Raw genomic sequence first — 14,515 nt, 5'->3', positions numbered from 1 at the left:
GCTATCTCCAACTGATGATATTTACATTTAATGGGAATGCAACTTAAATGTCACATAATGAAGGCTTAATAAGGAAGATGACCGTCTTAAAACACATTTTCTCATCCATTTTCCTTCTCAATTTTCTCAACTTGTGTTCAATACTCCCTCATACAACTCTGGACTTGCTGGATTTTCCAGTTGCAGAGATATTTTTACAGTTGGGGTCTCCCCATCCTCTGCTAACTTATATTTTCTGGTATTATTTATCACAAGTTTCATCTCTTTACATTCGTGGTTCTCTCTTTCAGCAATAATCTGACATTAGACTCAATGTCATCATCAACTAAAGACAGGTCATCTTCCATTATCCTGATGTTTTCTTCTTGGCTTAAGTTGGAGCTCCTATATTCTGGCAGATAAATGTCTTTCAAAAATGATAATTGGTTGAAGTAAGGCCAAGTACTGTTAACTATTTCCGAAGCTCCGTCACCTGATTTGGGTTTCTCCACTTTCTTCAATTCTTTTCTATAATAGTCTTTTAGGTTTTTCCATTTTCTTTTAATGGAAATACCTGAAAGATACAATCAAAGTAAACCAAAGTGTAACATAGCTCTATAAAAGTTTGAAAAAAAATATAAAAAAATGGGATAAACAAAGAGCTGCTAATAGAAATGTTATATTAATTGTCATAACAAACAAATTCTTTACTTTTTTCTCTCCTTTTCAGGTTTCTGGCGAGTGGTGAATCTTTTCGATCTTTGGCTTTGCGTTTTCGTCGCGGTAGAAGCGCTATTTCAGAAGTTGTAAAGGAAACTTGCAATGCTATTTGGGAGGCTCTAAACAATGAATATTTACCCTATCCAAATAAGGAAGCTTGGCTTGCAACTGCAGAAAACTTTTACAAAAAATGGAATTTTCCTAACTGTATTGGAGCATTGGATGGGAAGCATATTGAAATAAAGTGTCCCGCCAGGAGTGGTTCGACATACTACAATTATAAAAATTTTTTCTCTATATCGCTACAAGCAATGGCAGATGCTGATGGCAAACTTATCACAATTGATGTTGGTGGTGTTGGTAGGCAGAGTGACTGAGGACTTTTCAGATCATCTGATTTATACAAACTTTTGGAGTCTGAACAACTTAATATTCCAGACCCGTCTACGCTTCCTGGTACTGATGTGGAAGTTCCCTATGTCATTATAGCTGATGAAGGATACCCCTTGTTACCATACCTTATGAGACCGTTTCCTCAAAGGAACTTGGATAACCAAAGAAGAATATATAATTACCGTCTATCAAGAGCTCGCAGAAGTGTAGAATGTAGCTTTGGTGTACTGACAAATAAATGGAGGATATTATCTAAACAAATTGAGACAGATGTTACCACCGCAGTATCTATAGTTAAAGCAGTACAGTGGAACCTCTACATCCGAATTGTTCCGTAACCGAAATACAAACCACGCTATTTACAAAGGGTTATTACTTTTAGCGTAGCTGAAATGGCGAGCCATTAGAATTTAACGAGGGTGTATTACCCCCGCGCTAGTTAGCGGGGGGTAGGGGAGTGGTAGCTAGCTACCCCTCCTCCCCCTCACACACAGGTGAATACTCACTTTCCCCTTTGGCTCGGACTGTGACAGACGTCTCTGTCTTGGTCCTCGCTTGGCAGCCATTGTCTGTTTTGTCTTTACTTAATCGCTTACTTTTCTTTTACTCAATATATATGTAAACATGTTTTCATGTTTGTATATATATTTGAGTATAGAAATAAGTAAGTTTCCTTTTCAGATGTGTGTGTGTAGTGTACGATATCTACGTGGAGGCCTCGGCAGTTAGGCCACCACGGCGTATTTTATGGGTGGCGATCGAGTTTGACTTATGTCTTTCTCTCTCTCTCTCTCTCTTGAGGTCGTTCACCCTTTTACTACGTGTTACTACGCCCTTGTAGCCTAGCTTCCTTTCCGTGTGGGGGGTTGCTACGCCGTACGTTTGTATCAATTAGTTATGAATCTAATTGTAGTTGTTTTTTGTTTTTCACCTCGTAGAACGATTCCTTTCGGGGTTTTCGTTTTTTCTTTAGTGTTCATTCATTTTTAAATTACATAATTACATAGTTACATAATTATAATTGTTATAATTCTGTTTTGGTTACAGCTCTCCTTCCGCGAGTGTAAGTGGTTGTGAGGGCACGTGCCTGTTGTGTAATTCTTGTTCCCTTTCCTCGGGATTCCTCTTCGGAGCCTTCCCGGGGGAATGAATGTGTACTAATATTATTTGTTTTATTTTTTTACTGTTACCGATCTAGTTCGTTTCTGTAATATAGCAACGGTATGAGCTGTCTGGTTGAGTCCTGGGGATTCTGCTGTTGCTGCCTCCCCCCTTGTATTGTCGTCAGGGGTGTGTCTCCTTCTACTGGTAGTACTCCCGTGTCGACGGACAGCTCTCCAGTTCATTTTAGAACAGTCAGGAGGCTTGCCTCCTTGGGCGGATAACTTTCCTTCCGAGGGAAGTTTTTCCTGTCCAGGCTTGAGTTTTTTCCCTTTTGGGGGGTTCTTCTCTTGCCTTTTTTTCGTGCGACTATGCTCTTGGTGCTGAGCGGTCGCACCTGCAGTTTCGCTCAAGGGGCTGGGCAACTGCAGGAGCTCCTCTTCGGAGGATTGCTCCTTTTAGGTCACTGGCTGACCAGTCTCTTCCACGAAGTGTTTCTCTTTCGTTCGCGAGAGAGTACACTCATAGAGACTCCTCTTCGGAGGTTTCTTCTGTTGCTGTTGCTGTTGGCCTCCCTCGCCGTAAGGCCCTCCGTCCGCCTCGTCGTAAGGGCCTCTCATCTCCCTATAAGGGTGCTTGAGGCGCCTTTTTGAATCTCCGTTTGCAGCCTACAACTCCTTTTTCTCGATCTTCCGCCTTGGTGCAGATGGACAGCAGTCTAATCTCGTCTTCCGACGGGCAACGGTCTTCCCGACGGACAACGGTCTTCCCGACGGACAGCGGTCTTCCGACGGACATCAGTCTCCCGGCGGACAACGATCCCTTCGGGGCAAAGGGTTGCCCCCACGGGGGTTCTTCCCTTGCGTGTCAGGGTTTCCCTGCGCGCCCTTCTGCTCATCAGCGCTCTCCTGTTCGTCAGCGCTTTAAAGATGATCTTCCCTACGGTTCCTGTTACGTGCCCTGTGCGCCCACGTTCGCCCTCGCGATCTAGAACTTCGGTTCAGGTCGGGGTCAAGGACTCTTCTTCTTTGCGCAGACTTCCACGCGTAGCCTTCTGCTCGTCAGCGATCATCAGCTCGTCAGCGATCATCAGCTCGTCAGCGATCGTCAGCTCGTCAGCGATCGTGCGATCGTCAGCTCGTCAGCGATCATCAGCTCGCCAGCGATCTCCGGATCGCCCACGTGTGTTACAGCTGGCACGCCAACGTTCTCCAACACTTCTGAAGGAACATGGTTCGCCAGCTACTAGCTCACCTGCGGATGCTGATCGCCATCGCGCGACCCTCAACTGCGGATGCTGATCGCCATCGCGCGACCCTCAACTGCGGATGCTGATCGCCATCGCGCGACCCTCAACTGCGGATGCTGATCGCCATCGCGCGACCCTCAACTGCGGATGCTGATCGCCATCGCGCGACCCTCAACTGCCGATGCTGATCGCCATCGCGCGACCCTCAACTGCGGATGCTGATCGCCATCGCGCAACCCTCAACTGCGGATGCTGATCGCCCGCTTACGCATGCTGCTCCTCATCGCTCAACCCTGAACGATCGCCCTCTTGCGGATGCTGATCACCATCGCACCCTTTCACGCGATCATTCACCTGCGCATGCTGCTCGCCATCGCACAACCCTGCACGATCGCCCGCTTACGCATGCTGCTCCTCATCGCACCACCCTGAACGATCGCCCTCCTGCGGATGCTGATCACCATCGCACCCTTTCACGCGATCATTCACCTGCGCATGCTGCTCGCCATCGCACAACCCTGCACGATCGCCCGCTTACGCATGCTGCTCCTCATCGCACAACCCTGAACGATCGCCCTCCTGCGGATGCTGATCACCATCGCACCCTTTCACGCGATCATTCACCTGCGCATGCTGCTCGCCATCGCACAACCCTGCATGATTGCCCGCCTACGCATGCTGCTCCTCATCGCACAACCCTGAATGATCGCCCTCATGCGGATGCTGATCACCATCGCACCCTTTCACGCGATCATTCACCTGCGCATGCTGCTCGCCATCGCACAATCCTGCACGATTGCCCGCTTACGCATGCTGCTCCTCATCGCACAACCCTGAACGCTCGCCCTCTTGCGGATGCTGATCACCATCGCACCCTATCACGCGATCATTCACCTACACATGCTGCTTGCCATCGCTTACCGCCAGCGATCTTCTTCACCTACGCGGCAGCACGATCCCTCGCCGTCACGCCATCGCTTGCGTTCGTCGCCTCGAACACGTGTTCATTTACCTGCCCACCCTCACGCCCATTCGCCTGCGCGCCCGTGCGATCGCTCGCCTGCGCGCCCGCGCGATCGCTCGCCTGCGCGCCCGCGCGACCGCTCGCCTGCGCGCCCGCGCGACCGCTCGCCTGCGCGACCGCTCGCCTGTGCGCCCGCGCGACCATTCGCCTTTGCGCGACCGTTCGCCCTCGCGCGACCATAGTTCGCGGCGAATTCCACAGCCGGTGGTAGCAGCAGGGACGCGTGCTCCTAGGCGGCACTCGGGATCACCTCCATCCAAGCACAGGTTGGTAGTGCAGGACGAAGACAGGTCAGTACAGCATTCTTCCCCACCTTCTTTTCAGGCAGGAACCGTCGTGTCCACTCCAAAGGATCGCCCGATCCCTTTCACCTTAGCGAGGATTTCGGACTCTGTGTCCTTGGAGCAGCAGACATGGTTTGATCCGCTGGCACGGGCGTTAATGAGGGTTATGAAACCAGCACTCTCCGGCCAGGGTAACAAACCAGCGGCTGTCTCTCCTACGCTGAAGAGAAAGAGAGGAGTGGACTTCGTGGTGACTTCCCCCAGGGCGAAGTTGGTTCCCAAGAGGTCGGTCTCGAGGGTCCCCTCTCCTGCACGAGTACTCTCTCCTTCTCCCGCCCTGGAAGGATTTTTGGCGGGGGGGCTTTCCGTTCAAGATTTCTCCATCGGACAAGGGGTGACTGCTTACCTCTTCCTCTGGGAGCTTACCAGGTTCTTTCCCTCCTCGGTTACGGCCCGAGGTTTGGTTCAAGGAAGCTACAGGAAGATCAAGGGTACTTTCCTCCTCTCGAGCTCAGGCACCTTGGCCTTTCGTCGTTAAGTATCTACTTGCGGACAAGCTCGATGTTGTACCATCTGGACGCGCTGACTGAAGGCTTCCTTCGGGTGTCTCATCTGTGGAGGTCAACGACCTCAGACACCCTTCCATCCTTGAGAAGAGTTTTGTCTTTGCCCAAGGACAGAGACTTAGACAGCTGCTGTGCGGAGTAAATCGACTTCCGGTTTCACTCCTCCAAGGCGCTTTCTTCCAGACTCTGCAGGGCTCCAGTTCCCTTTTCTTTCAACCACGTCGGCCTAAGTTATCGGCTACGACAACTGGGACAAGGTGTCCAATTGCAGTTTCCTCCTGTCAGGAACAGATGGCACGGGAGACTCCCCCGGGGGGGCATAGTCCTAAAAGGAGTTCACGAACTCTAGGATTGCAGGTTTTTTCGCTGGGAGGATGCTTAAGGTTACTCATCCGAATGACAGCTTCCCGATGCCCATTCCCGCACAATCTCTGTGAGTAGCCAAGGATATCGCGCCTGCCGTCTCTGTCAGCGAATTCAGTGTCTCTGAACCTCTATGCCATAGCATCAGCAGAGTTGCCCAGTTGGGCAGAATGATCCATACCTTAGGCGAAGGTCTTCCTTAGGATCATCGACGGCTTCACCCCCGGCCCCCTCAGTCGATCCTTTCTTGTAAGGAAGGATCTGAGAGGGGATGTCCATAGTCGACCTCTCAGCCCTGATCAAGTTTGTCGAACAAACTTCGGCCAGCGTAGACCAGCAGAATCGATCAGACTGGTAACGAGGCGACAGGACTCCTTTAACCCTGGATCGGAAGGACGGGTACTTTCAGTTTCCATTCCATCCATCTTCCAGGGTGCTCGTCGAATTCAGCCTAAACTGCAAGTATTCCTGCTTATGATGCAGTGTGGCTATCCCGCCGTGGCATAGCAGGTTTGTTTCCCCAGAGAACTCTCCCTGCCTTCCTCTTGGCCGCTCAGGTGCAGACTTCCGCCTCCTCTGCTGTTTGGAGGGCTGGTCAACTCCGGTAGGCTCGGGTTTCGACCTTCTTCAGCGCCGGGAAAAGCTTCCGGATGCTGACCATGAGTGTGGGCTCATGGTATTTTGCTTGGAGCCTTCTCTTCCTCTGCCTCAACATCTGGAGTATCTGGCCATGATATTGAGTCAACCGCCTTACCACGTTGGAAACCCCGCTTCTCGTCCGTCCAGCGAGGTTAAGCAACGTCGGTACTTGGATGGGTGACCACCTGGGGACGCCAGATTCTGTTACCACATCCTCCGAGCCTTCCTTTCGGTTGACTGTGGCAAGACTGAGGAGAGTCGCAGTACCTGTTCTCAGTCAAGCAGAGTTTTCAGCCCTACCTTGGAACGTTTCCTAGTTCTTCTTTCCTCATTGACCCGTTTATAGTCCGAACGGTCGCCTCAGGATAAGTTCCATGTGGGGCGATCCAAGTTCCGGTGGCTTCAGGCAATGTTTAACCGGACTCCCTGGCCCTATGGGACCAGCGGAACTATTAAACCTGCAATGGGTGTTGACCTATGGAGCCTCTTGATGGTAGTGGATATTCTCGTCCTTTCCCCACATTCTTGATGCGGTTCTCGGACTCGTCAAAGGAAAGGGGGGGGGGGTATGTTCCGGTCCAGGCCTATGGTCAAGACCTGAAGGATACCTCTCCATCATTCAGGCAGGTTTAAGGGCCTTAGTCTGGCCCCTCTTCAGATCCTACCGCTCCTGCCAAGTCGCCCCGTTGCGTGTCGACTTCATGCTAACCAGCAGGGGACGCATTTTCACACCTTCACATCTTGCAGTAGAGATACCGGGATGATTGAGATTCTCTCAATTCCACCATCGGCTCTCTCATTCCAGGCAGGGGAATGTTTCTCTCAGACTATCCGAGCAGAGCCTCATAGAGAGAGTGTACCTAGGGGTCTTTGACCTTGGGTAACCAGCAAGTGCTGGTCTGGGGGACCTGATCGCGACAGCTTGGAACCTCAAGCTTCCGCTAGTCTTCCCCCCCAGTCTCAGACCCCGAGACTCTGGCAAGATGCATTCCGGTGATGGTGGGACAACTTCGACGCCTGCGTCTTCCCTCCTTTTTGTCTGCGGACAATGGGTCTCAACAAAACCAGGTTGTCTGCCAACCTTTCAATGGGAGAGCTCCACTGGGACTATGCGCAGAACGGTTTCTGGACCCTCTGCTTCCCCTGACGGAACTCCCGGGAGAGCTTCTCCCACGGCGCAGACTACTCAAGCAACCACACTGCGACATCTCTCCCGAACCGGGGCGTCGCTTCGGCTTCATGCCTGGAGACACTACGCTTCCTCCTCTAGAAGAGACAACCCGCTACAGTCGCGGTACGGAGGTCGCGTCATCTGCGATAGTCATCCACAGGGGTCTCCCAGGCAAAGTGAAGAGTCTAAGGTGGTTGGTGCCGTGGGAGATATACCTCTTCCCGTGGGGCCTCTTCTCCAGCAATAACGGTCTTATTGCCTTTCGGCGGGAGGAAACTCCTTTCCGCTCTTGGCAATGAAGCCTGTCGCTCAGCCTTTCCCTGACCTTCAGGCTTAAAGGAATAACTTTTTCCTGCCCGCTGGATCTATCCTCGCTCATGCGAAGCTACGATCGTCCCTGCCCTAGTCGGAGGAAGACCTCCAACTTGGAGCATGGCTCGGACTTTTAGTCCTTTAAGAGATCTTCTCAAGACCCTTTTACGACAGGCCTCGGATTGTATTCCGCCTTGGGTCTTCTGCTCACTCTGGCCACGGCCAGTGTGTAACCAATCTTCTTGGTCTCTTACTACTCCCCCCTTTCTAAGGAAGAGGGGAAGGCAACATTCAGGCTCGCTCCTGAGTTGTTGGCTAGACTCAGAATCTGAGGGTCCCGACCCTTCGGTCCGATTCATTCAAGATTTCGAGTCTCCATTCTGTGTCTGATGTCCCAAGACCTTCTCTTTCTTGCCAGTAAGGAATCGAGAGGTTAGCGCTGGGACCAGCTGCAGTTTGGCCTCAGTTGCAGCCAATTTGGGAACACAAGGAGGACATGGGGGGAGAGTCACCAGTATACCTCTTCAGCCCGGACTCAAGGACATTCATCTCGACCTGTCTTCAGACCCTCCCCCGTCACGTCGCCCTACAGCACGATGTTGGATACATCGCAACGTCCCTCGCCTTCGAGTAATACTACTCTGTGACGCAGGTGCTACAAGCTGGAGTCTGGAAGCGTCTGATGACCTTCGCAGCCTGCTTCCTGCAGGGCGTGACCCACAGGAGTCTCGATACGTTTTCTATCGCTCTGTGGTGGCTACACAACAGCTGGTCTAACCTCAGGCTCCTTTTTGGACAGGTAGCAGAAGGTTGAGGGCATTGTTATCAGGTTTTAGTCTGCATGAACGAAAGAAGTATGTCTGGCCCTTACTTCTTTCTTCATCATCCCCTCTACGGGGAAGCAGCATCCTGGTCTCTGCATAGCTGACCTCGAACCTCTGCAGGTAAACCATGCTTCCTTGTGTTCCGAGTATTGAGTCAATACTGTCGCGTCCCCCATACCCTGACGAGGTGGTATTGGGAACGTCCTAACCCAGAGTTCCTTCTGGAACTCCAGGTCAACTGCCTAAGACGGGTCACACTTCTTCCTTCACACACAAGCTTACGTAGGCCACATGGTTCCTTGCGGAGCAAGGAACTTGTGAGGTGCAGGGACTCCTTTTCTCGAGTGCGACTCACTCGGATTCTGAGTCCCCGGGTAAAGCCAAAGCCAGTATGGCTGGGGACTTTCCACCCTTCCTAAGGGATAAGTCACCCTTTGTAAATAGCGTGGTTTGTATTTCGGTTACGGAACAAATGACAAATTCGAAGATAATTTGTATTTTTCCTAACCATACAAACCTTAGCTATTTACACATATTTGCCCGCCAGCCCTGTCCCCCAAGACAAGTCCTACCTCTAAGTGAAAGTGAGTATTCACCTGTGTGTGAGGGGGAGGAGGGGTAGCTATCTACCACTCCCCTACCCCCCGCTAACTAGCGCGGGGGTAATACACCCTCGTTAAATTCTAATGGCTCGCCATTTCAGCTACGCTAAAAGTAATAACCCTTTGTAAATAGCTAAGGTTTGTATGGTTAGGAAAAATACAAATTATCTTCGAATTTGTCATTTTTCCAACATCCGAAGTAAAATTCGAGCAAATTTTTGACTCTACACCCGAATTTTATTTCGACACACGAAGTAAACATTACGCCATTGAGTGTCGAGTGCTCAGTTCTATGTTCTTGTGTGTATCATGTGGTTGTCCTCTGTTTGGTCTGTTATTAACAGTGCTTATTTTCTTCCTTTTCTCACATTTCCTTTGTGATTTTACCTATAATCATGGTGCCTAAGAAGCTAAGTTTCAGTACAGGAAGAAGGCAATTCTTTCATTAGAATTGAAGCAAGAAATTATAGAAAAAAATGAGAGCAGTGTGCATGTGAGTGATACTGTATGGCTAAACAATATGGCCGGAATAGGCCTATGATCTCGAGGATCATCAAGCTGAAGGCAGCCATTAAAGCAAATAACCATCGAAGGGGATCACCATTATTACAAGACATCGTAGCAATACCCTGGAAGAGATAGAGCGCCTTTTATTGATAGGGATAAAGGACAAAGAGATTGTTGGCAACGATCATTTGTGAGAAGGGCCAGCGTGATGAATAGAAAGAAAGAAAAAAGTGAAGCAAAGAAAACCAAGATAGTGTTAACAAGCTCTTTTAAATAAGACTTCTCTCTTTTTCTGTTTCTCTCTAAACATAGCATTAACATGTTCTTTAAATAAAATCTCTCTCTCTCTCTCTCTCTCTCTCTCTCTCTCTCTCTCTCTCTCTCTCTCTCTCTCTCGTTCTTCTTCGCTGTTGTAGTGTTAGATACGTCTACGTCTATTATTTTTTTTTCCGAGAGAGAGAGAGAGAGAGAGAGATTAAACAAAAAGTACATATGATTTTTAACTGTGTCAACGAGTTGAAAAACAATTAAATGAAATTAAGAAAGTATTAACAGCTAATCAGAATTCCTTTATTAACTAAAACAAATATTGATTCAAACACACTCGTGTGCGTATGCACAAACACACACACACAGGTGCAAGAATTTTGCTACGCAGTAAGAGAGACGGTCAGGGAGGAGGGAGAGATGGTGACTGCGATAACATACTGTAACTCGTCACTGAAAGTGATGAAAATAAAAAATCAAAAGAAAAAAATGTGAAAAATATGAAATATAAAAATAAAATAAAAAAATAAATAAGCTTAGTTAGATTAAAATTTCCGTAGTGTAAGTTACGGTATGTTATCGCAGTCACCATCTCTACCTCCTCACCGATCGTGTCTCCTTGTGCGTGTGTGTGTGTGTGTTTGCAAATACGCACACGAGTGTGTTTGTATCAATATTTGTTTTAGTTAATAAAGGAATTCAGATTCGCTGATATTGTTTTTTTAGTTACATTTAACTGTCTTTCAACTCGTTAACGCTGGTAAAAATCATATGTACACAACACATTTTTGTTTAATCTCTCTCTCTCTCTCTCTCTCTCTCTCAGAAAAAAAAATTAATAGACGTCTCTAACACTAACAGTGAAGAAGAACAAGAGAGAGAGAGAGAGAGAGTATTTATTTAAAGAACATGTTAACACCTTCTCGCTGATCGTCCGTCTCCTCCTGGGTAGCAAATCCTACACCTGCGTTGGCCTGTCTCTAAGGTAAAGTGGCAATAAAACATTTTTTATTCATTATTTCATTATATTTATCTTTTTTACATGCTTCTTTCATATTATGCAGTTATGTTATTGTTATGCGTAATTATGTGTAGCCATTTATTAAGGATTTATTATGGGTTTTTAGGCTGAGGAACGAATTAAATGAATTACCATGTATTCTTATGGGAAAATTCGTTTCGACATCCGAACATTTTCTACATCCGAAGTTGGTTCTGGAACGGATTAAATTCGTATGTAGAGGTTCCACTGTATGTATATTACACAATTATATTTTAGACAAGGAGGGGCAAAACTCAGTTTTTTCACATGCACCTGGAGAGAGGATACAAAGCACCCAAGCATGTGCAAGACCTCAAGGCCGGCTACAAAGTGGTGCTTTAAATATCAGGGAAGCCCTATGTAATTATTTCAATGGAGTTGGAAGAGTTCCATGGCAAAATGATTTAGCTTTACCAGGCAATATAATTGCTTTAGATATGGCATAAAGTTCATAACAATTCATTGTCACTTTTACTTTTAAGATTATACAACTAGTATTGGCATAGATGTAATGTTTAAACACATATAGGAGAGTTTCATGTGAAATTTCCCTACTCCATATTTTATAATTTTCTGTGGTTATCTTTCACCTCTTGGTTGAAAATCTCTCTCTCTCTCTCTCTCTCTCTCTCTCTCTCTCTCTCTCTCTCTCTCTCTCTCTCTCTCTCTCTCTCTCTCTCTCTCTCTCTCTCTCTCTCTCTCTCTCTCTCTCATATATATGTATATATCATATATATATATATATATATATATATATATATATATATATATATATATATATATATATATTAAGTTCTTAATAGAAATTAAGTGGTGATGATTTCTAATAAACAAATTGCAATACACGAAAAGGCACACCCATTTTAGCTTACCATCCATTTGCAGTTGATTCCCTATATCTTCCCAATGTTTTTTTTAACACAAAGTTATTTTTATGTAATGGATGACGAGGATCCCATATTGCTCTCCTCCGGAACACCTCCCCAATAAATTCTTCCGTAACCATGGCTGTAGAGACGACTGCCTGAAAGCATGCAACTTCGGAAATGATAAGAAATATCGTGGTCTGACTCTAGGGTGAAAACGTGCGAAGCCGCCACTGTATTTTAAAACATGAAACATAGGTTGGCGGCAACTGCAGCGGTTTGCGGTTTCCCGCTCGTCCTGTCTGGCCATGTGCATAAGATACCATATGTTTCAATTTTGCGCGGGAACCTCGCCGCTCATCGCTCTTGGTCTGGCCGGGCCTTTAAGCAAGAGATCTCTAACCCAAGACAGTGGAAGACCATGGTACAGAGGCTATGGCACTACCCAAGACTAGAGAACAATTGTTTGATTTTGGAGTTTCCCTTTCCTAGAAGAGCTGCTTACCATAGCCAAAGAGTCTCTTCTACCCTTATCAAGAGAAAAGTAGACACTGAACAATGGTTAACCTCTTGAGAGAAGAAGAGTTGCTTGATAATTTCAGTGTTAAGTGTATGAGGAAAGAGGAGAATGCGTAAAAAATGGGCCAGACTATTCTGTGTAAGTATCGGCAAAGACGAAATGAGCGGCCCGTAATCAGAGGAAGGGATCCAATGTAGTACTGTCTAGCCAGTCAAAGGACCCAATAAATCTCTAGCCGTAGTATCTCAACGGGTGGCTGGTGCCTTGGCCAACTTACTACCTACAGAGTCAAGTTCACCTATTTAATAACTTCTGTGGTCTGCCATTATCATTTACAAACCTCAACACTTTAATTTCTGCCTTCTTTTTATACGTTTCTTTTAATTTAATTTCTACGTTACCTTTTATAGTTTTTTAATTAGTTCATGCTTTTTCCAATTTCTTATCTCTTCAATTTTAGTAATTTTTTTCTTTTATTTTTGCATATTTCAAAGGCTTTTTTCCTTTCCGTATTGTGATTCCATTATTTGGTCTTCCACTAACGCTTAACTAATCGTTCATCATCTGTTGTAATAATTGCATTTACATCTGATGATAAACGGATAAGTTTGAACTAATTGTGTAATTATGTTATAAGAAAGCCAAACAGCTCAAGTTGGAGGCTTTAATTTGTGATTCGAAGTTCATTGCAGCAGGAAAAGTAAAATATTTTTTTCTTAATGGACACCTATGAATAAATAATAGGATGGTTTTTCAAAAATGAAATATACTTTAGTTTAAAAATATTTTTACTCATAACGAAATAAATGAAAATTATGTACTATAATAGTATATATCTTATTCACGACGTGACAACTCGAATGCTGGACTGAAAGTAAACCAGGGTTGCCATGCGATGAATAAAAATGAATACCTTGGTGCGGTCTTTTTAGATTTGAGTAAAGCCTTTGACACAGTGTCTCATGATGTGCTGCTTAAAAAGCTCGAACATTATGGAATACGTGGAAATGCATTACTCTTACTAAAATCCTACTTAACGAGTCGTAAACAATTTGTGACCCTCGATGGCATCTCTCAGAGGTTATGGATGTCAAAATAGGTGTTCCCCAGGGATCAGTCCTAGGACCGTTATTTTTCCTCGCCTATATCAATGATCTACCTCGATCAGTAGGTAGGTTAAGCTCCATACTCTTTGCCGATGACACTACGCTTCACTTTAGACATAAAAATATCTACTCCCTCTGTGATACACTAACCAATGATTTAACTCATGTAAAAAACTGGCTACTAGCAAATAAGTTAACCTTAAATGAAAGAAAGACATACTTCATAATCTTTTCTCTACGAAGAGTTCCTGATAACATAAGGGTTTCTATAGGAAATCACACACTGGATCAGAAGTCCAGTGGTAAATTTTTAGGGATAATTCTTGATAATAAACTAACTTTCTGTGAGCATGTAAATATGACAGTTAATAAAATTGCCAAAGTAATGGGTATCATATATAGATTAAAAGAGTATTTCCCCTTATATATTATAAAACAATTGTATCACTCGTTAGTATCTCCTCACCTAAATTACTGCAATACGGCGTGGGGGAGTAGTAGTAGAAATGTCTTGCAACCATTAATTGTAATTCAAAAAAGACTGGTAAGAATCATAAGCTCCAGTGATTACTTAGCTCATACATCGCCACTTTTCCGGTCTCTCTCGATATTGAAGCTGGAAGACAATTATAAGCTCTCCTTAATGAATATGATGTTCCAAACACTTATTTTGAACAAATTTCCAGATTTAAGACGAAAAATAATTCAGGAACAATCAGTTCATCCATATGGAACAAGAAATTCAAACTTAACTCTTCCTTTCATACGTATTAATAGATGCGAGCAATCGTATCTATACCAAGGTATTAAACTTTGGAATACTCTGCCCGCTTATCTAAAGGCACTGCTTAGCGTTCGGTCTTTTAAGAAATCATATACAAATCTCCTGTTATCTGGGTATTAAGCTTTATTAATGAATATTTATACTTGCCTACCTAACCACAACGCAAGTATGTTTCATTGTTTAGAATATTTTTTTA

This window comes from Palaemon carinicauda, unplaced genomic scaffold (genome assembly GCF_036898095.1).
Source record: "Palaemon carinicauda isolate YSFRI2023 unplaced genomic scaffold, ASM3689809v2 scaffold129, whole genome shotgun sequence".
Classification (NCBI taxonomy): Eukaryota; Metazoa; Arthropoda; class Malacostraca; order Decapoda; family Palaemonidae; genus Palaemon; species Palaemon carinicauda.
The sequence above is the reverse complement of the archived record's forward strand: the minus strand, read 5'-3'. Positions refer to the sequence as shown.